Here is a 16,769-nt window from a genome sequence, read left to right on the forward strand (position 1 = left end):
TTCTCCCGTATGCTCATCCTTCACATGCATGCACAAGCCCCCGGACCCCAAACACTGACCCCCGCCTCGAAAACGTGCACGCCATGGTGAAAAAAAACATTAAATAATTAAAAAATGCACGTTGCAAAAAAGTTTGGGGGTGCAACACGAGGACTTCCCAAGAGGTCGCCCATCTTAGTACTACTCTCGCCCAAGCGCGTTTAACTTCGGAGTTCTGATGGGATCCGGTGCATTAGTGCTGGTATGATCGCGCCCGTCATCCCATGCAAAAACTAAGCATATATTCCATACTGGGCGCCCCTTTCTCCCGTATGCTCATCCTTCACGTGCATGCACAAGCCCCCGGACCCCAAACACTGACCCCCGCCTCGAAAACGTGCACGCCATGGTGAAAAAAAATTTAAATAATTAAAAAATGCACGTTGTAAAAAAGTTTGGGGGTGCAACACGAGGACTTCCCAAGAGGTCACCCATCTTAGTACTACTCTCGCCCAAGCACGTTTATCTTCGGAGTTCTGATGGGATCCGGTGCATTAGTGCTGGTATGATCGCACCCGTCATCCCATGCAAAAACTAAGCATATATTCCATACTGGGCGCCCCTTTCTCCCGTATGCTCATCCTTCACGTGCATGCACAAGCCCCCGGACCCCAAACACTGACCCCCGCCTCGAAAACGTGCACGCCGTGGTGAAAAAAAAATTAAATAATTAAAAAATGCACGTTGCAAAAAAGTTTGGGGGTGCAACACGAGGACTTCCCAAGAGGTCACCCATCTTAGTACTACTCTCGCCCAAGCACGTTTAGCTTCGGAGTTCTGATGGGATCCGGTGCATTAGTGCTGGTATGATCGCACCCGTCATCCCATGCAAAAACTAAGCATATATTCCATACTGGGCGCCCCTTTCTCCCGTATGCTCATCCTTCACGTGCATGCACAAGCCCCCGGACCCCAAACACTGACCCCCGCCTCGAAAACGTGCAGGCCATGGTGAAAAAAAAATTAAATAATTAAAAAATGCACGTTGTAAAAAAGTTTGGGCCCGCCTCGAAAACGTGCACGCCATGGTGAAAAAAAAATTAAATAATTAAAAAATGCACGTTGTAAAAAAGTTTGGGGGTGCAACACGAGGACTTCCCAACAGGTCACCCATTTTAGTACTACTCTCGCCCAAGCACGTTTGACTTCGGAGTTCTGATGGGATCCGGTGCATTAGTGCTGGTATGATCGCACCCGTCATCCCATGCAAAAACTAAGCATATATTCCATACTGGACGCCCCTTTCTCCCGTATGCTCATCCTTCACGTGCATGCACAAGCCCCCGGACCCCAAACACTGACCCCCGCCTCGAAAACGCGCACGCCATGGTGAAAAAAAAAAGTAAATAATTAAAAAATGCACGTTGCAAAAAGTTTGGGGGTGCAACACGAGGACTTCCCAAGAGGTCACCCATCTTAGTACTACTCTCGCCCAAGCACGTTTACCTTCGGAGTTCTGATGGGATCCAGTGCATTAGTGCTGGTATGATCGCACCCGTCATCCCATGCAAAAACTAAGCATATATTCCATACTGGGCGCCCCTTTCTCCCGTATGCTCATCCTTCACGTGCATGCACAAGCCCCCGGACCCCAAACACTGACCCCCGCCTCGAAAACGTGCACGCCATGTTGAAAAAAAACATTAAATAATTAAAAAATGCACGTTGCAAAAAAGTTTGGGGGTGCAACACGAGGTCTTCCCAAGAGGTCGCCAATCTTAGTACTACTCTCGCCCAAGCGCGTTTAACTTCGGAGTTGTGATGGGATCCAGTGCATTAGTGCTGGTATGATCGCACCCGTCATCCCATGCAAAAACTAAGCATATATTCCACATTGGGCGCCCCTTTCTCCCGTATGCTCATCCTTCACGTGCATGCACAAGCCCCCGGACTCCAAACACTGACCCCCGCCTCGAAAACGTGCACGCCATGGTCAAAAAAAAATTTAAATAATTAAAAAATGCACGTTGCAAAAAAGTTTGGGGGTGCAACACGAGGACTTCCCAAGAGGTCACCCATCTTAGTACTACTCTCGCCCAAGCACGTTTCACTTCGGAGTTCTGATGGGATCCGGTGCATTAGTGCTGGTATGATCGCACCCGTCATCCCATGCAAAAACTAAGCATATATTCCATACTGGGCGCCCCTTTCTCCCGTATGCTCATCCTTCACGTGCATGCACAAGCCTCCGGACCCCAAACACTGACCCCCGCCTCGAAAACGTGCACGCCATGGTGAAAAAAAACATTAAATAATTAAAAAATGCACGTTGCAAAAAAGTTTGGGGGTGCAACACGAGGACTTCCCAAGAGGTCACCCATCTTAGTACTACTCTCGCCCAGGCACGTTTAACTTCGGAGTTCTGATGGGATCCGGTGCATTAGTGCTGGTATGATCGCACCGGTCATCCCATGCAAAAACTAAGCATATATTCCATACTGGGCGCCCCTTTCTCCCGTATGCTCATCCTTCACGTGCATGCACAAGCCCCCGGACCCCAAACACTGACCCCCGCCTCGAAAACGTGCACGCCATGGTGAAAAAAAACATTAAATAATTAAAAAATGCACGTTGCAAAAAAGTTTGGGGGTGCAACACGAGGTCTTCCCAAGAGGTCGCCCATCTTAGTACTACTCTCGCCCAAGCGCGTTTAACTTCGGAGTTGTGATGGGATCCAGTGCATTAGTGCTGGTATGATCGCACTCGTCATCCCATGCAAAAACTAAGCATATATTCCACATTGGGCGCCCCTTTCTCCCGTATGCTCATCCTTCACGTGCATGCACAAGCCCCCGGACCCCAAACACTGACCCCCGCCTCGAAAACGTGCACGCCATGGTCAAAAAAAAATTTAAATAATTAAAAAATGCACGTTGCAAAAAAGTTTGGGGGTGCAACACGAGGACTTCCCAAGAGGTCACCCATCTTAGTACTACTCTCGCCCAAGCACGTTTCACTTCGGAGTTCTGATGGGATCCGGTGCATTAGTGCTGGTATGATCGCACCCGTCATCCCATGCAAAAACTAAGCATATATTCCATACTGGGCGCCCCTTTCTCCTGTATGCTCATCCTTCACGTGCATGCACAAGCCCCCGGACCCCAAACACTGACCCCCGCCTCGAAAACGTGCACGCCATGGTGAAAAAAAACATTAAATAATTAAAAAATGCACGTTGCAAAAAAGTTTGGGGGTGCAACACGAGGACTTCCCAAGAGGTCGCCCATCTTAGTACTACTCTCGCCCAAGCGCGTTTAACTTCGGAGTTCTGATGGGATCCGGTGCATTAGTGCTGGTATGATCGCACCCGTCATCCCATGCAAAAACTAAGCATATATTCTATACTGGGCGCCCCTTTCTCCCGTATGCTCATCCTTCACGTGCATGCACAAGCCCCTGGACCCCAAACACTGACCCCCGCCTCGAAAACGTGCACGCCATGGTGAAAAAAAAATAAATAATTAAAAAATGCACGTTGTAAAAAAGTTTGGGGGTGCAACACGAGGACTTCCCAAGAGGTCACCCATCTTAGTACTACTCTCGCCCAAGCACGTTTAACTTCGGAGTTCTGATGGGATCCGGTGCATTAGTGCTGGTATTATCGCACCGGTCATCCCATGCAAAAACTAAGCATATATTCCATACTGGGCGCCCCTTTCTCCCGTATGCTCATCCTTCACGTGCATGCACAAGCCCCCGGACCCCAAACACTGACCCCCGCCTCGAAAACGTGCACGCCATGGTGAAAAAAAAAATTTAAATAATTAAAAAATGCACGTTGCAAAAAAGTTTGGGGGTGCAACACGAGGACTTCCCAAGAGGTCACCCATCTTAGTACTACTCTCGCCCAAGCGCGTTTAACTTCGGAGTTCTGATGGGATCCGGTGCATTAGTGCTGGTATGATCGCACCCGTCATCCCATGCAAAAACTAAGCATATATTCCATACTGGGCGCCCCTTTCTCCCGTATGCTCATCCTTCACATGCATGCACAAGCCCCCGGACCCCAAACACTGACCCCCGCCTCGAAAACGTGCACGCCATGGTGAAAAAAAACATTAAATAATTAAAAAATGCACGTTGCAAAAAACTTTGGGGGTGCAACACGAGGACTTCCCAAGAGGTCGCCCATCTTAGTACTACTCTCGCCCAAGCGCGTTTAACTTCGGAGTTCTGATGGGATCCGGTGCATTAGTGCTGGTATGATCGCGCCCGTCATCCCATGCAAAAACTAAGCATATATTCCATACTGGGCGCCCCTTTCTCCCGTATGCTCATCCTTCACGTGCATGCACAAGCCCCCGGACCCCAAACACTGACCCCCGCCTCGAAAACGTGCACGCCATGGTGAAAAAAAATTTAAATAATTAAAAAATGCACGTTGTAAAAAAGTTTGGGGGTGCAACACGAGGACTTCCCAAGAGGTCACCCATCTTAGTACTACTCTCGCCCAAGCACGTTTATCTTCGGAGTTCTGATGGGATCCGGTGCATTAGTGCTGGTATGATCGCACCCGTCATCCCATGCAAAAACTAAGCATATATTCCATACTGGGCGCCCCTTTCTCCCGTATGCTCATCCTTCACGTGCATGCACAAGCCCCCGGACCCCAAACACTGACCCCCGCCTCGAAAACGTGCACGCCATGGTGAAAAAAAAATTAAATAATTAAAAAATGCACGTTGCAAAAAAGTTTGGGGGTGCAACACGAGGACTTCCCAAGAGGTCACCCATCTTAGTACTACTCTCCCCCAAGCACGTTTAGCTTCGGAGTTCTGATGGGATCCGGTGCATTAGTGCTGGTATGATCGCACCCGTCATCCCATGCAAAAACTAAGCATATATTCCATACTGGGCGCCCCTTTCTCCCGTATGCTCATCCTTCACGTGCATGCACAAGCCCCCTGACCCCAAACACTGACCCCCGCCTCGAAAACGTGCACGCCATGGTGAAAAAAAAATTAAATAATTAAAAAATGCACGTTGTAAAAAAGTTTGGGCCCGCCTCGAAAACGTGCACGCCATGGTGAAAAAAAAATTAAATAATTAAAAAATGCACGTTGTAAAAAAGTTTGGGGGTGCAACACGAGGACTTCCCAACAGGTCACCCATTTTAGTACTACTCTCGCACAAGCACGTTTGACTTCGGAGTTCTGATGGGATCCGGTGCATTAGTGCTGGTATGATCGCACCCGTCATCCCATGCAAAAACTAAGCATATATTCCATACTGGACGCCCCTTTCTCCCGTATGCTCATCCTTCACGTGCATGCACAAGCCCCCGGACCCCAAACACTGACCCCCGCCTCGAAAACGCGCACGCCATGGTGAAAAAAAAAATTAAATAATTAAAAAATGCACGTTGCAAAAAGTTTGGGGGTGCAACACGAGGACTTCCCAAGAGGTCACCCATCTTAGTACTACTCTCGCCCAAGCACGTTTACCTTCGGAGTACTGATGGGATCCAGTGCATTAGTGCTGGTATGATCGCACCCGTCATCCCATGCAAAAACTAAGCATATATTCCATACCGGGCGCCCCTTTCTCCCGTATGCTCATCCTTCACGTGCATGCACAAGCCTCCGGACCCCAAACACTGACCCCCGCCTCGAAAACGAGCACGCCATGGTGAAAAAAAAATTAAATAATTAAAAAATGCACGTTGCAAAAAAGTTTGGGGGTGCAACACGAGGACTTCCCAAGAGGTCACCCATCTTAGTACTACTCTCGCCCAGGCACGTTTAACTTCGGAGTTCTGATGGGATCCGGTGCATTAGTGCTGGTATGATCGCACCCGTCATCCCATGCAAAAACTAAGCATATATTCCATACTGGGCGCCCCTTTCTCCCGTATGCTCATCCTTCACGTGCATGCACAAGCCCCCGGACCCCAAACACTGACCCCCGCCTCGAAAACGTGCACGCCATGGTGAAAAAAAACATTAAATAATTAAAAAATGCACGTTGCAAAAAAGTTTGGGGGTGCAACACGAGGTCTTCCCAATAGGTCGCCCATCTTAGTACTACTCTCGCCCAAGCGCGTTTAACTTCGGAGTTGTGATGGGATCCAGTGCATTAGTGCTGGTATGATCGCACCCGTCATCCCATGCAAAAACTAAGCATATATTCCACATTGGGCGCCCCTTTCTCCCGTATGCTCATCCTTCACGTGCATGCACAAGTCCCCGGACCCCAAACACTGACCCCCGCCTCGAAAACGTGCACGCCATGGTCAAAAAAAAATTTAAATAATTAAAAAATGCACGTTGCAAAAAAGTTTGGGGGTGCAACACGAGGACTTCCCAAGAGGTCACCCATCTTAGTACTACTCTCGCCCAGGCACGTTTAGCTTCGGAGTTCTGATGGGATCCGGTGCATTAGTGCTGGTATGATCGCACCCGTCATCCCATGCAAAAACTAAGCATATATTCCATACTGGACGCCCCTTTCTCCCGTATGCTCATCCTTCACGTGCATGCACAAGCCCCCGGACCCCAAACACTGACCCCCGCCTCGAAAACGCGCACGCCATGGTGAAAAAAAAAATTAAATAATTAAAAAATGCACGTTGCAAAAAAGTTTGGGGGTGCAACACGAGGACTTCCCAAGAGGTCACCCATCTTAGTACTACTCTCGCCCAAGCACGTTTACCTTCGGAGTTCTGATGGGATCCGGTGCATTAGTGCTGGTATGATCGCACCCGTCATCCCATGCAAAAACTAAGCATATATTCCATACTGGGCGCCCCTTTCTCCCGTATGCTCATCCTTCACGTGCATGCACAAGCCTCCGGACCCCAAACACTGACCCCCGCCTCGAAAACGTGCACGCCATGGTGAAAAAAAAATTAAATAATTAAAAAATGCACGTTGCAAAAAAGTTTGGGGGTGCAACACGAGGACTTCCCAAGAGGTCACCCATCTTAGTACTACTCTCGCCCAGGCACGTTTAACTTCGGAGTTCTGATGGGATCCGGTGCATTAGTGCTGGTATGATCGCACCCGTCATCCCATGCAAAAACTAAGCATATATTCCATACTGGGCGCCCCTTTCTCCCGTATGCTCATCCTTCACGTGCATGCACAAGCCCCCGGACCCCAAACACTGACCCCCGCCTCGAAAAAGTGCACGCCATGGTGAAAAAAAACATTAAATAATTAAAAAATGCACGTGGCAAAAAAGTTTGGGGGTGCAACACGAGGACTTCCCAAGAGGTCGCCCATCTTAGTACTACTCTCGCCCAAGCGCGTTTAACTTCGGAGTTGTGATGGGATCCGGTGCATTAGTGCTGGTATGATCGCACCCGTCATCCCATGCAAAAACTAAGCATATATTCCATACTGGGCGCCCCTTTCTCCCGTATGCTCATCCTTCACGTGCATGCACAAGCCCCCGGACCCCAAACACTGACCCCCGCCTCGAAAACGTGCACGCCATGGTGAAAAAAAACATTAAATAATTAAAAAATGCACGTTGCAAAAAAGTTTGGGGGTGCAACACGAGGTCTTCCCAAGAGGTCGCCCATCTTAGTACTACTCTCGCCCAAGCGCGTTTAACTTCGGAGTTGTGATGGGATCCAGTGCATTAGTGCTGGTATGATCGCACCCGTCATCCCATGCAAAAACTAAGCATATATTCCACATTGGGCGCCCCTTTCTCCCGTATGCTCATCCTTCACGTGCATGCACAAGCCCCCGGACCCCAAACACTGACCCCCGCCTCGAAACGTGCACGCCATGGTCAAAAAAAAATTTAAATAATTAAAAAATGCACGTTGCAAAAAAGTTTGGGGGTGCAACACGAGGACTTCCCAAGAGGTCACCCATCTTAGTACTACTCTCGCCCAGGCACGTTTAACTTCGGAGTTCTGATGGGATCCGGTGCATTAGTGCTGGTATGATCGCACCCGTCATCCCATGCAAAAACTAAGCATATATTCCATACTGGACGCCCCTTTCTCCCGTATGCTCATCCTTCACGTGCATGCACAAGCCCCCGGACCCCAAACACTGACCCCCGCCTCGAAAACGCGCACGGCATGGTGAAAAAAAAAATTAAATAATTAAAAAATGCACGTTGCAAAAAAGTTTGGGGGTGCAACACGAGGACTTCCCAAGAGGTCACCCATCTTAGTACTACTCTCGCCCAAGCACGTTTACCTTCGGAGTTCTGATGGGATCCGGTGCATTAGTGCTGGTATGATCGCACCCGTCATCCCATGCAAAAACTAAGCATATATTCCATACTGGGCGCCCCTTTCTCCCGTATGCTCATCCTTCACGTGCATGCACAAGCCTCCGGACCCCAAACACTGACCCCCGCCTCGAAAACGTGCACGCCATGGTGAAAAAAAAAATAAATAATTAAAAAATGCACGTTGCAAAAAAGTTTGGGGGTGCAACACGAGGACTTCCCAAGAGGTCACCCATCTTAGTACTACTCTCGCCCAGGCACGTTTAACTTCGGAGTTCTGATGGGATCCGGTGCATTAGTGCTGGTATGATCGCACCCGTCATCCCATGCAAAAACTAAGCATATATTCCATACTGGGCGCCCCTTTCTCCCGTATGCTCATCCTTCACGTGCATGCACAAGCCCCCGGACCCCAAACACTGACCCCCGCCTCGAAAAAGTGCACGCCATGGTGAAAAAAAACATTAAATAATTAAAAAATGCACGTGGCAAAAAAGTTTGGGGGTGCAACACGAGGACTTCCCAAGAGGTCGCCCATCTTAGTACTACTCTCGCCCAAGCGCGTTTAACTTCGAAGTTGTGATGGGATCCGGTGCATTAGTGCTGGTATGATCGCACCCGTCATCCCATGCAAAAACTAAGCATATATTCCATATTGGGCGCCCCTTTCTCCCGTATGCTCATCCTTCACGTGCATGCACAAGCCCCCGGACCCCAAACACTGACCCCCGCCTCGAAAACGTGCACGCCATGGTGAAAAAAAAATTTAAATAATTAAAAAATGCACGTTGCAAAAAAGTTTGGGGGTGCAACACGAGGACTTCCCAAGAGGTCACCCATCTTAGTACTACTCTCGCCCAAGCACGTTTAACTTCGGAGTTCTGATGGGATCCGGTGCATTAGTGCTGGTATGATCGCACCCGTCATCCCATGCAAAAACTAAGCATATATTCCATACTGGGCGCCCCTTTCTCCCGTATGCTCATCCTTCACGTGCATGCACAAGCCCCCGGACCCCAAACACTGACCCCCGCCTCGAAAAATGCACGCCATGGGGAAAAAAACATTAAATAATTAAAAAATGCACGTTGCAAAAAAGCTTGGGGGTGCAACACGAGGACTTCCCAAGAGGTCGCCCATCTTAGTACTACTCTCGCCCAAGCGCGTTTAACTTCGGAGTTGTGATGGGATCCAGTGCATTAGTGCTGGTATGATCGCACCCGTCATCCCATGCAAAAACTAAGCATATATTCCACATTGGGCGCCCCTTTCTCCCGTATGCTCATCCTTCACGTGCATGCACAAGCCCCCGGACCCCAAACACTGACCCCCGCCTCGAAAACGTGCACGCCATGGTCAAAAAAAAATTTAAATAATTAAAAAATGCACGTTGCAAAAAAGTTTGGGGGTGCAACACGAGGACTTCCCAAGAGGTCACCCATCTTAGTACTACTCTCGCCCAGGCACGTTTAACTTCGGAGTTCTGATGGGATCCGGTGCATTAGTGCTGGTATGATCGCACCCGTCATCCCATGCAAAAACTAAGCATATATTCCATACTGGACGCCCCTTTCTCCCGTATGCTCATCCTTCACGTGCATGCACAAGCCCCCGGACCCCAAACACTGACCCCCGCCTCGAAAACGCGCACGCCATGGTGAAAAAAAAAATTAAATAATTAAAAAATGCACGTTGCAAAAAAGTTTGGGGGTGCAACACGAGGACTTCCCAAGAGGTCACCCATCTTAGTACTACTCTCGCCCAAGCACGTTTACCTTCGGAGTTCTGATGGGATCCGGTGCATTAGTGCTGGTATGATCGCACCCGTCATCCCATGCAAAAACTAAGCATATATTCCATACTGGGCGCCCCTTTCTCCCTTATGCTCATCCTTCACGTGCATGCACAAGCCCCCGGACCCCAAACACTGACCCCCGCCTCGAAAAAGTGCACGCCATGGTGAAAAAAAACATTAAATAATTAAAAAATGCACGTGGCAAAAAAGTTTGGGGGTGCAACACGAGGACTTCCCAAGAGGTCGCCCATCTTAGTACTACTCTCGCCCAAGCGCGTTTAACTTCGGAGTTGTGATGGGATCCGGTGCATTAGTGCTGGTATGATCGCACCCGTCATCCCATGCAAAAACTAAGCATATATTCCATATTGGGCGCCCCTTTCTCCCGTATGCTCATCCTTCACGTGCATGCACAAGCCCCCGGACCCCAAACACTGACCCCCGCCTCGAAAACGTGCACGCCATGGTGAAAAAAAAATTTAAATAATTAAAAAATGCACGTTGCAAAAAAGTTTGGGGGTGCAACACGAGGACTTCCCAAGAGGTCACCCATCTTAGTACTACTCTCGCCCAAGCACGTTTAACTTCGGAGTTCTGATGGGATCCGGTGCATTAGTGCTGGTATGATCGCACCCGTCATCCCATGCAAAAACTAAGCATATATTCCATACTGGGCGCCCCTTTCTCCCGTATGCTCATCCTTCACGTGCATGCACAAGCCCCCGGACCCCAAACACTGACCCCCGCCTCGAAAAATGCACGCCATGGTGAAAAAAAACATTAAATAATTAAAAAATGCACGTTGCAAAAAAGTTTGGGGGTGCAACACGAGGACTTCCCAAGAGGTCGCCCATCTTAGTACTACTCTCGCCCAAGCGCGTTTAACTTCGGAGTTCTGATGGGATCCGGTGCATTAGTGTTGGTATGATCGCACCCGTCATCCCATGCAAAAACTAAGCATATATTCCATACTGGGCGCCCCTTTCTCCCGTATGCTCATCCTTCACGTGCATGCACAAGCCCCCGGACCCCAAACACTGACCCCCGCCTCGAAAACGTGCACGCCATGGTGAAAAAAAAATTTAAATAATTAAAAAATGCACGTTGCAAAAAAGTTTGGGGGTGCAACACGAGGACTTCCCAAGAGGTCACCCATCTTAGTACTACTCTCGCCCAAGCACGTTTAACTTCGGAGTTCTGATGGGATCCGGTGCATTAGTGCTGGTATGATCGCACCCGTCAACCCATGCAAAAACTAAGCATATATTCCATACTGGGCGCCCCTTTCTCCCGTATGCTCATCCTTCACGTGCATGCACAAGCCCCCGGACCCCAAACACTGACCCCCGCCTCGAAAACGTGCACGCCATGGTGAAAAAAAAAATTAAATAATTAAAAAATGCACGTTGCAAAAAAGTTTGGGCCCGCCTCGAAAACGTGCACGCCATGGTGAAAAAAAAATTAAATAATTAAAAAATGCACGTTGCAAAAAAGTTTGGGGGTGCAACACGAGGACTTCCCAACAGGTCACCCATTTTAGTACTACTCTCGCCCAAGCACGTTTGACTTCGGAGTTCTGATGGGATCCGGTGCATTAGTGCTGGTATGATCGCACCCGTCATCCCATGCAAAAACTAAGCATATATTCCATACTGGACGCCCCTTTCTCCCGTATGCTCATCCTTCACGTGCATGCACAAGCCCCCGGACCCCAAACACTGACCCCCGCCTCGAAAACGCGCACGCCATGGTGAAAAAAAAAAGTAAATAATTAAAAAATGCACGTTGCAAAAAAGTTTGGGGGTGCAACACGAGGACTTCCCAAGAGGTCACCCATCTTAGTACTACTCTTGCCCAAGCACGTTTAACTTCGGAGTACTGATGGGATCCGGTGCATTAGTGCTGGTATGATCGCACCCGTCATCCCATGCAAAAACTAAGCATATATTCCATACTGGGCGCCCCTTTCTCCCGTATGCTCATCCTTCACGTGCATGCACAAGCCTCCGGACTCCAAACACTGACCCCCGCCTCGAAAACGTGCACGCCATGGTGAAAAAAAAATTAAATAATTAAAAAATGCACACGTTTGACTTCGGAGTTCTGATGGGATCCGGTGCATTAGTGCTGGTATGATCGCACCCGTCATCCCATGCAAAAACTAAGCATTTATTCCATACTGGACGCCCCTTTCTCCCGTATGCTCATCCTTCACGTGCATGCACAAGCCCCCGGACCCCAAACACTGACCCCCGCCTCGAAAACGCGCACGCCATGGTGAAAAAAAAAATTAAATAATTAAAAAATGCACGTTGCAAAAAAGTTTGGGGGTGCAACACGAGGACTTCCCAAGAGGTCACCCATCTTAGTACTACTCTCGCCCAAGCACGTTTAACTTCGGAGTTCTGATGGGATCCGGTGCATTAGTGCTGGTATGATCGCACCCGTCATCCCATGCAAAAACTAAGCATATATTCCATACTGGGCGCCCCTTTCTCCCGTATGCTCATCCTTCACGTGCATGCACAAGCCTCCGGACCCCAAACACTGACCCCCGCCTCGAAAACGTGCACGCCATGGTGAAAAAAAAAATAAATAATTAAAAAATGCACGTTGCAAAAAAGTTTGGGGGTGCAACACGAGGACTTCCCAAGAGGTCACCCATCTTAGTACTACTCTCGCCCAAGCACGTTTAACTTCGGAGTTCTAATGGGATCCGGTGCATTAGTGCTGGTATGATCGCACCCGTCATCCCATGCAAAAACTAAGCATATATTCCATACTGGGCGCCCCTTTCTCCCGTATGCTCATCCTTCACGTGCATGGACAAGCCCCCGGACCCCAAACACTCACCCCCGCCTCGAAAACGTGCACGCCATGGTGAAAAAAAAATTTAAATAATTAAAAAATGCACGTTGCAAAAAAGTTTGGGGGTGCAACACGAGGACTTCCCAAGAGGTCACCCATCTTAGTACTACTCTCGCCCAGGCACGTTTAACTTCGGAGTTCTGATGGGATCCGGTGCATTAGTGCTGGTATGATCGCACCCGTCAACCCATGCAAAAACTAAGCATATATTCCATACTGGGCGCCCCTTTCTCCCGTATGCTCATCCTTCACGTGCATGCACAAGCCCCCGGACCCCAAACACTGACCCCCCCCTCGAAAACGTGCACGCCATGGTGAAAAAAAAAATTAAATAATTAAAAAATGCACGTTGCAAAAAAGTTTGGGCCCGCCTCGAAAACGTGCACGCCATGGTGAAAAAAAAAATAAATAATTAAAAAATGCACGTTGCAAAAAAGTTTGGGGGTGCAACACGAGGACTTCCCAACAGGTCACCCATTTTAGTACTACTCTCGCCCAAGCACGTTTGACTTCGGAGTTCTGATGGGATCCGGTGCATTAGTGCTGGTATGATCGCACCCGTCATCCCATGCAAAAACTAAGCATATATTCCATACTGGACGCCCCTTTCTCCCGTATGCACGTGCATGCACAAGCCCCCGGACCCCAAACACTGACCCCCGCCTCGAAAACGCGCACGCCATGGTGAAAAAAAAAATTAAATAATTAAAAAATGCACGTTGCAAAAAAGTTTGGGGATGCAACACGAAGACTTCCCAAGAGGTCACCCATTTTAGTACTACTCTCGCCCAAGCACGTTTGACTTCGGAGTTCTGATGGGATCCCGTGCATTAGTGCTGGTATGATCGCACCCGTCATCCCATGCAAAAACTAAGCATATATTCCATACTGGGCGCCCCTTTCTCCCGTATGCTCATCCTTCACGTGCATGCACAAGCCTCCGGACCCCAAACACTGACCCCCGCCTCGAAAACGTGCACGCCATGGTGAAAAAAAAATTAAATAATTAAAAAATGCACACGTTTGACTTCGGAGTTCTGATGGGATCCGGTGCATTAGTGCTGGTATGATCGCACCCGTCATCCCATGCAAAAACTAAGCATATATTCCATACTGGACGCCCCTTTCTCCCGTATGCTCATCCTTCACGTGCATGCACAAGCCCCCGGACCCCAAACACTGACCCCCGCCTCGAAAACGCGCACGCCATGGTGAAAAAAAAAATTAAATAATTAAAAAATGCACGTTGCAAAAAAGTTTGGGGGTGCAACACGAGGACTTCCCAAGAGGTCACCCATCTTAGTACTACTCTCGCCCAAGCACGTTTAACTTCGGAGTTCTGATGGGATCCGGTGCATTAGTGCTGGTATGATCGCACCCGTCATCCAATGCAAAAACTAAGCATATATTCCATACTGGGCGCCCCTTTCTCCCGTATGCTCATCCTTCACGTGCATGCACAAGCCTCCGGACCCCAAACACTGACCCCCGCCTCGAAAACGTGCACGCCATGGTGAAAAAAAAATTAAATAATTAAAAAATGCACGTTGCAAAAAAGTTTGGGGGTGCAACACGAGGACTTCCCAAGAGGTCACCCATCTTAGTACTACTCTCGCCCAAGCACGTTTAACTTCGGAGTTCTAATGGAATCCGGTGCATTAGTGCTGGTATGATCGCACACGTCATCCCATGCAAAAACTAAGCATATATTCCATACTGGGCGCCCGTTTCTCCCGTATGCTCATCCTTCACGTGCATGCACAAGCCCCCGGACCCCAAACACTCACCCCCGCCTCGAAAACGTGCACGCCATGGTGAAAAAAAAAATTAAATAATTAAAAAATGCACGTTGCAAAAAAGTTTGGGGGTGCAACACGAGGACTTCCCAAGAGGTCACCCATCTTAGTACTACTCTCGCCCGAACACGTTTAACTTCGGAGTTCTGATGGGATCCGGTGCATTAGTGCTGGTATGATCGCACCCGTCATCCCATGCAAAAACTAAGCATATATTCCATACTGGGCGCCCCTTTCTCCCGTATGCTCATCCTTCAGGTGCATGCACAAGCCCCCGGACCCCAAACACCGACCCCCGCCTCGAAAACGTGCACGCCATGGTGAAAAAAAAATTAAATAATTAAAAAATGCACGTTGCAAAAAAGTTTGGGGGTGCAACACGAGGACTTCCCAAGAGGTCACCCATCTTAGTACTACTCTCGCCCCAACACGTTTATCTTCGGAGTTCTGATGGGATCCGGTGCATTAGTGCTGGTATGATCGCACCCGTCATCCCATGCAAAAACTAAGCATATATTCCATACTGGGCGCCCCTTTCTCCCGTATGCTCATCCTTCACGTGCATGCACAAGCCTCCGGACCCCAAACACTCACCCCCGCCTCGAAAACGTGCACGCCATGGTGAAAAAAAAAAATTAAATAATTAAAAAATGCACGTTGCAAAAAAGTTTGGGGGTGCAACACGAGGACTTCCCAAGAGGTCACCCATCTTAGTACTACTCTCGCCCAAGCACGTTTTACTTCGGAGTTCTGATGGGATCCGGTGCATTAGTGCTGGTATGATCGCACCCGTCATCCCATGCAAAAACTAAGCATATATTCCATACTGGGCGCCCCTTTCTCCCGTATGCTCATCCTTCACGTGCATGCACAAGCCCCCGGACCCCAAACACTGACCCCCGCCTCGAAAACGTGCACGCCATGGTGAAAAAAAAATTAAATAATTAAAAAATGCACGTTGCAAAAAAGTTTGGGGGTGCAACACGAGGACTTCCCAAGAGGTCACCCATCTTAGTACTACTCTCGCCCAAGCACGTTTATCTTCGGAGTTCTGATGGGATCCGGTGCATTAGTGCTGGTATGATCGCACCCGTCATCCCATGCAAAAACTAAGCATATATTCCATACTGGGCGCCCCTTTCTCCCGTATGCTCATCCTTCACGTGCATGCACAAGCCTCCGGACCCCAAACACTCACCCCCGCCTCGAAAACGTGCACGCCATGGTAAAAAAAAAAATTAAATAATTAAAAAATGCACGTTGCAAAAAAGTTTGGGGGTGCAACACGAGGACTTCCCAAGAGGTCACCCATCTTAGTACTACTCTCGCCCAAGCGCGTTTTACTTCGGAGTTCTGATGGGATCCGGTGCATTAGTGCTGGTATGATCGCACCCGTCATCCCATGCAAAAACTAAGCATATATTCCATACTGGGCGCCCCTTTCTCCCGTATGCTCATCCTTCACGTGCATGCACAAGCCCCCGGACCCCAAACACTGACCCCCGCCTCGAAAACGTGCACGCCATGGTGGAAAAAATCATTAAATAATTAAAAAATGCACGTTGCAAAAAAGTTTGGGGGTGCAACACGAGGACTTCCGAAGAGGTCGCCCATCTTAGTACTACTCTCGCCCAAGCGCGTTTAACTTCGGAGTTCTGATGGGATCCGGTGCATTAGTGCTGGTATGATCGCACCCGTCATCCCATGCAAAAACTAAGCATATATTCCATACTGGGCGCCCCTTTCTCCCGTATGCTCATCCTTCACGTGCATGCACAAGCCCCCGGACCCCAAACACTGACCCCCGCCTCGAAAACGCGCACGCCATGGTGAAAAAAAAAATTAAATAATTAAAAAATGCACGTTGCAAAAAAGTTTGGGGATGCAACACGAAGACTTCCCAAGAGGTCACCCATTTTAGTACTACTCTCGCCCAAGCACGTTTGACTTCGGAGTTCTGATGGGATCCGGTGCATTAGTGCTGGTATGATCGCACCCGTCATCCCATGCAAAAACTAAGCATATATTCCATACTGGGCGCCCCTTTCTCCCGTATGCTCATCCTTCACGTGCATGCA

The 16,769-nt window shown here is 48.9% G+C and overlaps 53 non-coding genes across 53 annotated transcripts; all 53 read right to left on the reverse strand.

The window, feature by feature from the left end:
* Nucleotides 1–136: 136 nt before the first annotated feature.
* On the reverse strand, nt 137–255 carry LOC136215094 (5S ribosomal RNA). The gene has a single exon (XR_010682146.1). It is a non-coding gene; the product is annotated as a 5S ribosomal RNA (ribosomal RNA).
* A 182-nt stretch (nt 256–437) lies between these two features.
* LOC136212929 (5S ribosomal RNA) lies at nt 438–556 on the reverse strand. Its single transcript, XR_010680068.1, has one exon. It is a non-coding gene; the product is annotated as a 5S ribosomal RNA (ribosomal RNA).
* Nucleotides 557–738: 182 nt separating this feature from the next.
* On the reverse strand, nt 739–857 carry LOC136211745 (5S ribosomal RNA). The gene has a single exon (XR_010678936.1). It is a non-coding gene; the product is annotated as a 5S ribosomal RNA (ribosomal RNA).
* Nucleotides 858–1,116: 259 nt separating this feature from the next.
* On the reverse strand, nt 1,117–1,235 carry LOC136214639 (5S ribosomal RNA). Its single transcript, XR_010681719.1, has one exon. It is a non-coding gene; the product is annotated as a 5S ribosomal RNA (ribosomal RNA).
* Nucleotides 1,236–1,417: 182 nt separating this feature from the next.
* Nucleotides 1,418–1,536, reverse strand: LOC136214164 (5S ribosomal RNA). The gene has a single exon (XR_010681260.1). It is a non-coding gene; the product is annotated as a 5S ribosomal RNA (ribosomal RNA).
* A 183-nt stretch (nt 1,537–1,719) lies between these two features.
* On the reverse strand, nt 1,720–1,838 carry LOC136215749 (5S ribosomal RNA). The gene has a single exon (XR_010682780.1). It is a non-coding gene; the product is annotated as a 5S ribosomal RNA (ribosomal RNA).
* Nucleotides 1,839–2,021: 183 nt separating this feature from the next.
* On the reverse strand, nt 2,022–2,140 carry LOC136212069 (5S ribosomal RNA). The gene has a single exon (XR_010679245.1). It is a non-coding gene; the product is annotated as a 5S ribosomal RNA (ribosomal RNA).
* A 183-nt stretch (nt 2,141–2,323) lies between these two features.
* LOC136213883 (5S ribosomal RNA) lies at nt 2,324–2,442 on the reverse strand. The gene has a single exon (XR_010680982.1). It is a non-coding gene; the product is annotated as a 5S ribosomal RNA (ribosomal RNA).
* A 183-nt stretch (nt 2,443–2,625) lies between these two features.
* Nucleotides 2,626–2,744, reverse strand: LOC136215734 (5S ribosomal RNA). Its single transcript, XR_010682766.1, has one exon. It is a non-coding gene; the product is annotated as a 5S ribosomal RNA (ribosomal RNA).
* A 183-nt stretch (nt 2,745–2,927) lies between these two features.
* Nucleotides 2,928–3,046, reverse strand: LOC136212070 (5S ribosomal RNA). The gene has a single exon (XR_010679246.1). It is a non-coding gene; the product is annotated as a 5S ribosomal RNA (ribosomal RNA).
* Nucleotides 3,047–3,229: 183 nt separating this feature from the next.
* On the reverse strand, nt 3,230–3,348 carry LOC136213947 (5S ribosomal RNA). The gene has a single exon (XR_010681048.1). It is a non-coding gene; the product is annotated as a 5S ribosomal RNA (ribosomal RNA).
* A 181-nt stretch (nt 3,349–3,529) lies between these two features.
* Nucleotides 3,530–3,648, reverse strand: LOC136214435 (5S ribosomal RNA). Its single transcript, XR_010681520.1, has one exon. It is a non-coding gene; the product is annotated as a 5S ribosomal RNA (ribosomal RNA).
* A 184-nt stretch (nt 3,649–3,832) lies between these two features.
* Nucleotides 3,833–3,951, reverse strand: LOC136213354 (5S ribosomal RNA). Its single transcript, XR_010680469.1, has one exon. It is a non-coding gene; the product is annotated as a 5S ribosomal RNA (ribosomal RNA).
* Nucleotides 3,952–4,134: 183 nt separating this feature from the next.
* Nucleotides 4,135–4,253, reverse strand: LOC136215095 (5S ribosomal RNA). The gene has a single exon (XR_010682147.1). It is a non-coding gene; the product is annotated as a 5S ribosomal RNA (ribosomal RNA).
* Nucleotides 4,254–4,435: 182 nt separating this feature from the next.
* LOC136212931 (5S ribosomal RNA) lies at nt 4,436–4,554 on the reverse strand. The gene has a single exon (XR_010680070.1). It is a non-coding gene; the product is annotated as a 5S ribosomal RNA (ribosomal RNA).
* Nucleotides 4,555–4,736: 182 nt separating this feature from the next.
* Nucleotides 4,737–4,855, reverse strand: LOC136214795 (5S ribosomal RNA). Its single transcript, XR_010681866.1, has one exon. It is a non-coding gene; the product is annotated as a 5S ribosomal RNA (ribosomal RNA).
* A 259-nt stretch (nt 4,856–5,114) lies between these two features.
* On the reverse strand, nt 5,115–5,233 carry LOC136215555 (5S ribosomal RNA). The gene has a single exon (XR_010682594.1). It is a non-coding gene; the product is annotated as a 5S ribosomal RNA (ribosomal RNA).
* A 182-nt stretch (nt 5,234–5,415) lies between these two features.
* LOC136215178 (5S ribosomal RNA) lies at nt 5,416–5,534 on the reverse strand. The gene has a single exon (XR_010682225.1). It is a non-coding gene; the product is annotated as a 5S ribosomal RNA (ribosomal RNA).
* A 182-nt stretch (nt 5,535–5,716) lies between these two features.
* Nucleotides 5,717–5,835, reverse strand: LOC136211724 (5S ribosomal RNA). Its single transcript, XR_010678916.1, has one exon. It is a non-coding gene; the product is annotated as a 5S ribosomal RNA (ribosomal RNA).
* A 183-nt stretch (nt 5,836–6,018) lies between these two features.
* LOC136215733 (5S ribosomal RNA) lies at nt 6,019–6,137 on the reverse strand. Its single transcript, XR_010682765.1, has one exon. It is a non-coding gene; the product is annotated as a 5S ribosomal RNA (ribosomal RNA).
* A 183-nt stretch (nt 6,138–6,320) lies between these two features.
* On the reverse strand, nt 6,321–6,439 carry LOC136212013 (5S ribosomal RNA). The gene has a single exon (XR_010679193.1). It is a non-coding gene; the product is annotated as a 5S ribosomal RNA (ribosomal RNA).
* Nucleotides 6,440–6,622: 183 nt separating this feature from the next.
* On the reverse strand, nt 6,623–6,741 carry LOC136213208 (5S ribosomal RNA). The gene has a single exon (XR_010680333.1). It is a non-coding gene; the product is annotated as a 5S ribosomal RNA (ribosomal RNA).
* Nucleotides 6,742–6,923: 182 nt separating this feature from the next.
* LOC136211725 (5S ribosomal RNA) lies at nt 6,924–7,042 on the reverse strand. Its single transcript, XR_010678917.1, has one exon. It is a non-coding gene; the product is annotated as a 5S ribosomal RNA (ribosomal RNA).
* A 183-nt stretch (nt 7,043–7,225) lies between these two features.
* LOC136215601 (5S ribosomal RNA) lies at nt 7,226–7,344 on the reverse strand. Its single transcript, XR_010682638.1, has one exon. It is a non-coding gene; the product is annotated as a 5S ribosomal RNA (ribosomal RNA).
* A 183-nt stretch (nt 7,345–7,527) lies between these two features.
* LOC136215677 (5S ribosomal RNA) lies at nt 7,528–7,646 on the reverse strand. Its single transcript, XR_010682712.1, has one exon. It is a non-coding gene; the product is annotated as a 5S ribosomal RNA (ribosomal RNA).
* Nucleotides 7,647–7,828: 182 nt separating this feature from the next.
* On the reverse strand, nt 7,829–7,947 carry LOC136211726 (5S ribosomal RNA). Its single transcript, XR_010678918.1, has one exon. It is a non-coding gene; the product is annotated as a 5S ribosomal RNA (ribosomal RNA).
* A 183-nt stretch (nt 7,948–8,130) lies between these two features.
* On the reverse strand, nt 8,131–8,249 carry LOC136213209 (5S ribosomal RNA). Its single transcript, XR_010680334.1, has one exon. It is a non-coding gene; the product is annotated as a 5S ribosomal RNA (ribosomal RNA).
* Nucleotides 8,250–8,431: 182 nt separating this feature from the next.
* LOC136211727 (5S ribosomal RNA) lies at nt 8,432–8,550 on the reverse strand. Its single transcript, XR_010678919.1, has one exon. It is a non-coding gene; the product is annotated as a 5S ribosomal RNA (ribosomal RNA).
* A 183-nt stretch (nt 8,551–8,733) lies between these two features.
* Nucleotides 8,734–8,852, reverse strand: LOC136215722 (5S ribosomal RNA). Its single transcript, XR_010682754.1, has one exon. It is a non-coding gene; the product is annotated as a 5S ribosomal RNA (ribosomal RNA).
* A 183-nt stretch (nt 8,853–9,035) lies between these two features.
* On the reverse strand, nt 9,036–9,154 carry LOC136211343 (5S ribosomal RNA). The gene has a single exon (XR_010678550.1). It is a non-coding gene; the product is annotated as a 5S ribosomal RNA (ribosomal RNA).
* A 181-nt stretch (nt 9,155–9,335) lies between these two features.
* On the reverse strand, nt 9,336–9,454 carry LOC136215702 (5S ribosomal RNA). The gene has a single exon (XR_010682735.1). It is a non-coding gene; the product is annotated as a 5S ribosomal RNA (ribosomal RNA).
* Nucleotides 9,455–9,637: 183 nt separating this feature from the next.
* LOC136211728 (5S ribosomal RNA) lies at nt 9,638–9,756 on the reverse strand. The gene has a single exon (XR_010678920.1). It is a non-coding gene; the product is annotated as a 5S ribosomal RNA (ribosomal RNA).
* Nucleotides 9,757–9,939: 183 nt separating this feature from the next.
* Nucleotides 9,940–10,058, reverse strand: LOC136213210 (5S ribosomal RNA). The gene has a single exon (XR_010680335.1). It is a non-coding gene; the product is annotated as a 5S ribosomal RNA (ribosomal RNA).
* A 183-nt stretch (nt 10,059–10,241) lies between these two features.
* On the reverse strand, nt 10,242–10,360 carry LOC136215602 (5S ribosomal RNA). Its single transcript, XR_010682639.1, has one exon. It is a non-coding gene; the product is annotated as a 5S ribosomal RNA (ribosomal RNA).
* Nucleotides 10,361–10,543: 183 nt separating this feature from the next.
* LOC136211344 (5S ribosomal RNA) lies at nt 10,544–10,662 on the reverse strand. The gene has a single exon (XR_010678551.1). It is a non-coding gene; the product is annotated as a 5S ribosomal RNA (ribosomal RNA).
* A 182-nt stretch (nt 10,663–10,844) lies between these two features.
* On the reverse strand, nt 10,845–10,963 carry LOC136215268 (5S ribosomal RNA). The gene has a single exon (XR_010682314.1). It is a non-coding gene; the product is annotated as a 5S ribosomal RNA (ribosomal RNA).
* Nucleotides 10,964–11,146: 183 nt separating this feature from the next.
* LOC136211345 (5S ribosomal RNA) lies at nt 11,147–11,265 on the reverse strand. The gene has a single exon (XR_010678552.1). It is a non-coding gene; the product is annotated as a 5S ribosomal RNA (ribosomal RNA).
* A 260-nt stretch (nt 11,266–11,525) lies between these two features.
* Nucleotides 11,526–11,644, reverse strand: LOC136214640 (5S ribosomal RNA). Its single transcript, XR_010681720.1, has one exon. It is a non-coding gene; the product is annotated as a 5S ribosomal RNA (ribosomal RNA).
* Nucleotides 11,645–11,827: 183 nt separating this feature from the next.
* LOC136214741 (5S ribosomal RNA) lies at nt 11,828–11,946 on the reverse strand. Its single transcript, XR_010681815.1, has one exon. It is a non-coding gene; the product is annotated as a 5S ribosomal RNA (ribosomal RNA).
* Nucleotides 11,947–12,354: 408 nt separating this feature from the next.
* On the reverse strand, nt 12,355–12,473 carry LOC136211347 (5S ribosomal RNA). Its single transcript, XR_010678553.1, has one exon. It is a non-coding gene; the product is annotated as a 5S ribosomal RNA (ribosomal RNA).
* A 182-nt stretch (nt 12,474–12,655) lies between these two features.
* Nucleotides 12,656–12,774, reverse strand: LOC136211917 (5S ribosomal RNA). The gene has a single exon (XR_010679101.1). It is a non-coding gene; the product is annotated as a 5S ribosomal RNA (ribosomal RNA).
* Nucleotides 12,775–12,957: 183 nt separating this feature from the next.
* On the reverse strand, nt 12,958–13,076 carry LOC136211730 (5S ribosomal RNA). Its single transcript, XR_010678921.1, has one exon. It is a non-coding gene; the product is annotated as a 5S ribosomal RNA (ribosomal RNA).
* Nucleotides 13,077–13,336: 260 nt separating this feature from the next.
* LOC136214641 (5S ribosomal RNA) lies at nt 13,337–13,455 on the reverse strand. Its single transcript, XR_010681721.1, has one exon. It is a non-coding gene; the product is annotated as a 5S ribosomal RNA (ribosomal RNA).
* A 174-nt stretch (nt 13,456–13,629) lies between these two features.
* LOC136215543 (5S ribosomal RNA) lies at nt 13,630–13,748 on the reverse strand. Its single transcript, XR_010682582.1, has one exon. It is a non-coding gene; the product is annotated as a 5S ribosomal RNA (ribosomal RNA).
* Nucleotides 13,749–14,156: 408 nt separating this feature from the next.
* LOC136211348 (5S ribosomal RNA) lies at nt 14,157–14,275 on the reverse strand. Its single transcript, XR_010678554.1, has one exon. It is a non-coding gene; the product is annotated as a 5S ribosomal RNA (ribosomal RNA).
* Nucleotides 14,276–14,457: 182 nt separating this feature from the next.
* LOC136214386 (5S ribosomal RNA) lies at nt 14,458–14,576 on the reverse strand. The gene has a single exon (XR_010681474.1). It is a non-coding gene; the product is annotated as a 5S ribosomal RNA (ribosomal RNA).
* Nucleotides 14,577–14,759: 183 nt separating this feature from the next.
* LOC136213442 (5S ribosomal RNA) lies at nt 14,760–14,878 on the reverse strand. The gene has a single exon (XR_010680552.1). It is a non-coding gene; the product is annotated as a 5S ribosomal RNA (ribosomal RNA).
* A 182-nt stretch (nt 14,879–15,060) lies between these two features.
* On the reverse strand, nt 15,061–15,179 carry LOC136214810 (5S ribosomal RNA). Its single transcript, XR_010681880.1, has one exon. It is a non-coding gene; the product is annotated as a 5S ribosomal RNA (ribosomal RNA).
* Nucleotides 15,180–15,363: 184 nt separating this feature from the next.
* Nucleotides 15,364–15,482, reverse strand: LOC136212312 (5S ribosomal RNA). The gene has a single exon (XR_010679477.1). It is a non-coding gene; the product is annotated as a 5S ribosomal RNA (ribosomal RNA).
* A 182-nt stretch (nt 15,483–15,664) lies between these two features.
* LOC136212932 (5S ribosomal RNA) lies at nt 15,665–15,783 on the reverse strand. The gene has a single exon (XR_010680071.1). It is a non-coding gene; the product is annotated as a 5S ribosomal RNA (ribosomal RNA).
* A 183-nt stretch (nt 15,784–15,966) lies between these two features.
* LOC136214431 (5S ribosomal RNA) lies at nt 15,967–16,085 on the reverse strand. The gene has a single exon (XR_010681517.1). It is a non-coding gene; the product is annotated as a 5S ribosomal RNA (ribosomal RNA).
* A 183-nt stretch (nt 16,086–16,268) lies between these two features.
* Nucleotides 16,269–16,387, reverse strand: LOC136214904 (5S ribosomal RNA). The gene has a single exon (XR_010681968.1). It is a non-coding gene; the product is annotated as a 5S ribosomal RNA (ribosomal RNA).
* A 183-nt stretch (nt 16,388–16,570) lies between these two features.
* LOC136215055 (5S ribosomal RNA) lies at nt 16,571–16,689 on the reverse strand. Its single transcript, XR_010682109.1, has one exon. It is a non-coding gene; the product is annotated as a 5S ribosomal RNA (ribosomal RNA).
* Nucleotides 16,690–16,769: the final 80 nt, after the last annotated feature.

This window comes from Euphorbia lathyris, chromosome 1 (assembly GCF_963576675.1).
Source record: "Euphorbia lathyris chromosome 1, ddEupLath1.1, whole genome shotgun sequence".
NCBI lineage: Eukaryota > Viridiplantae > Streptophyta > Magnoliopsida > Malpighiales > Euphorbiaceae > Euphorbia > Euphorbia lathyris.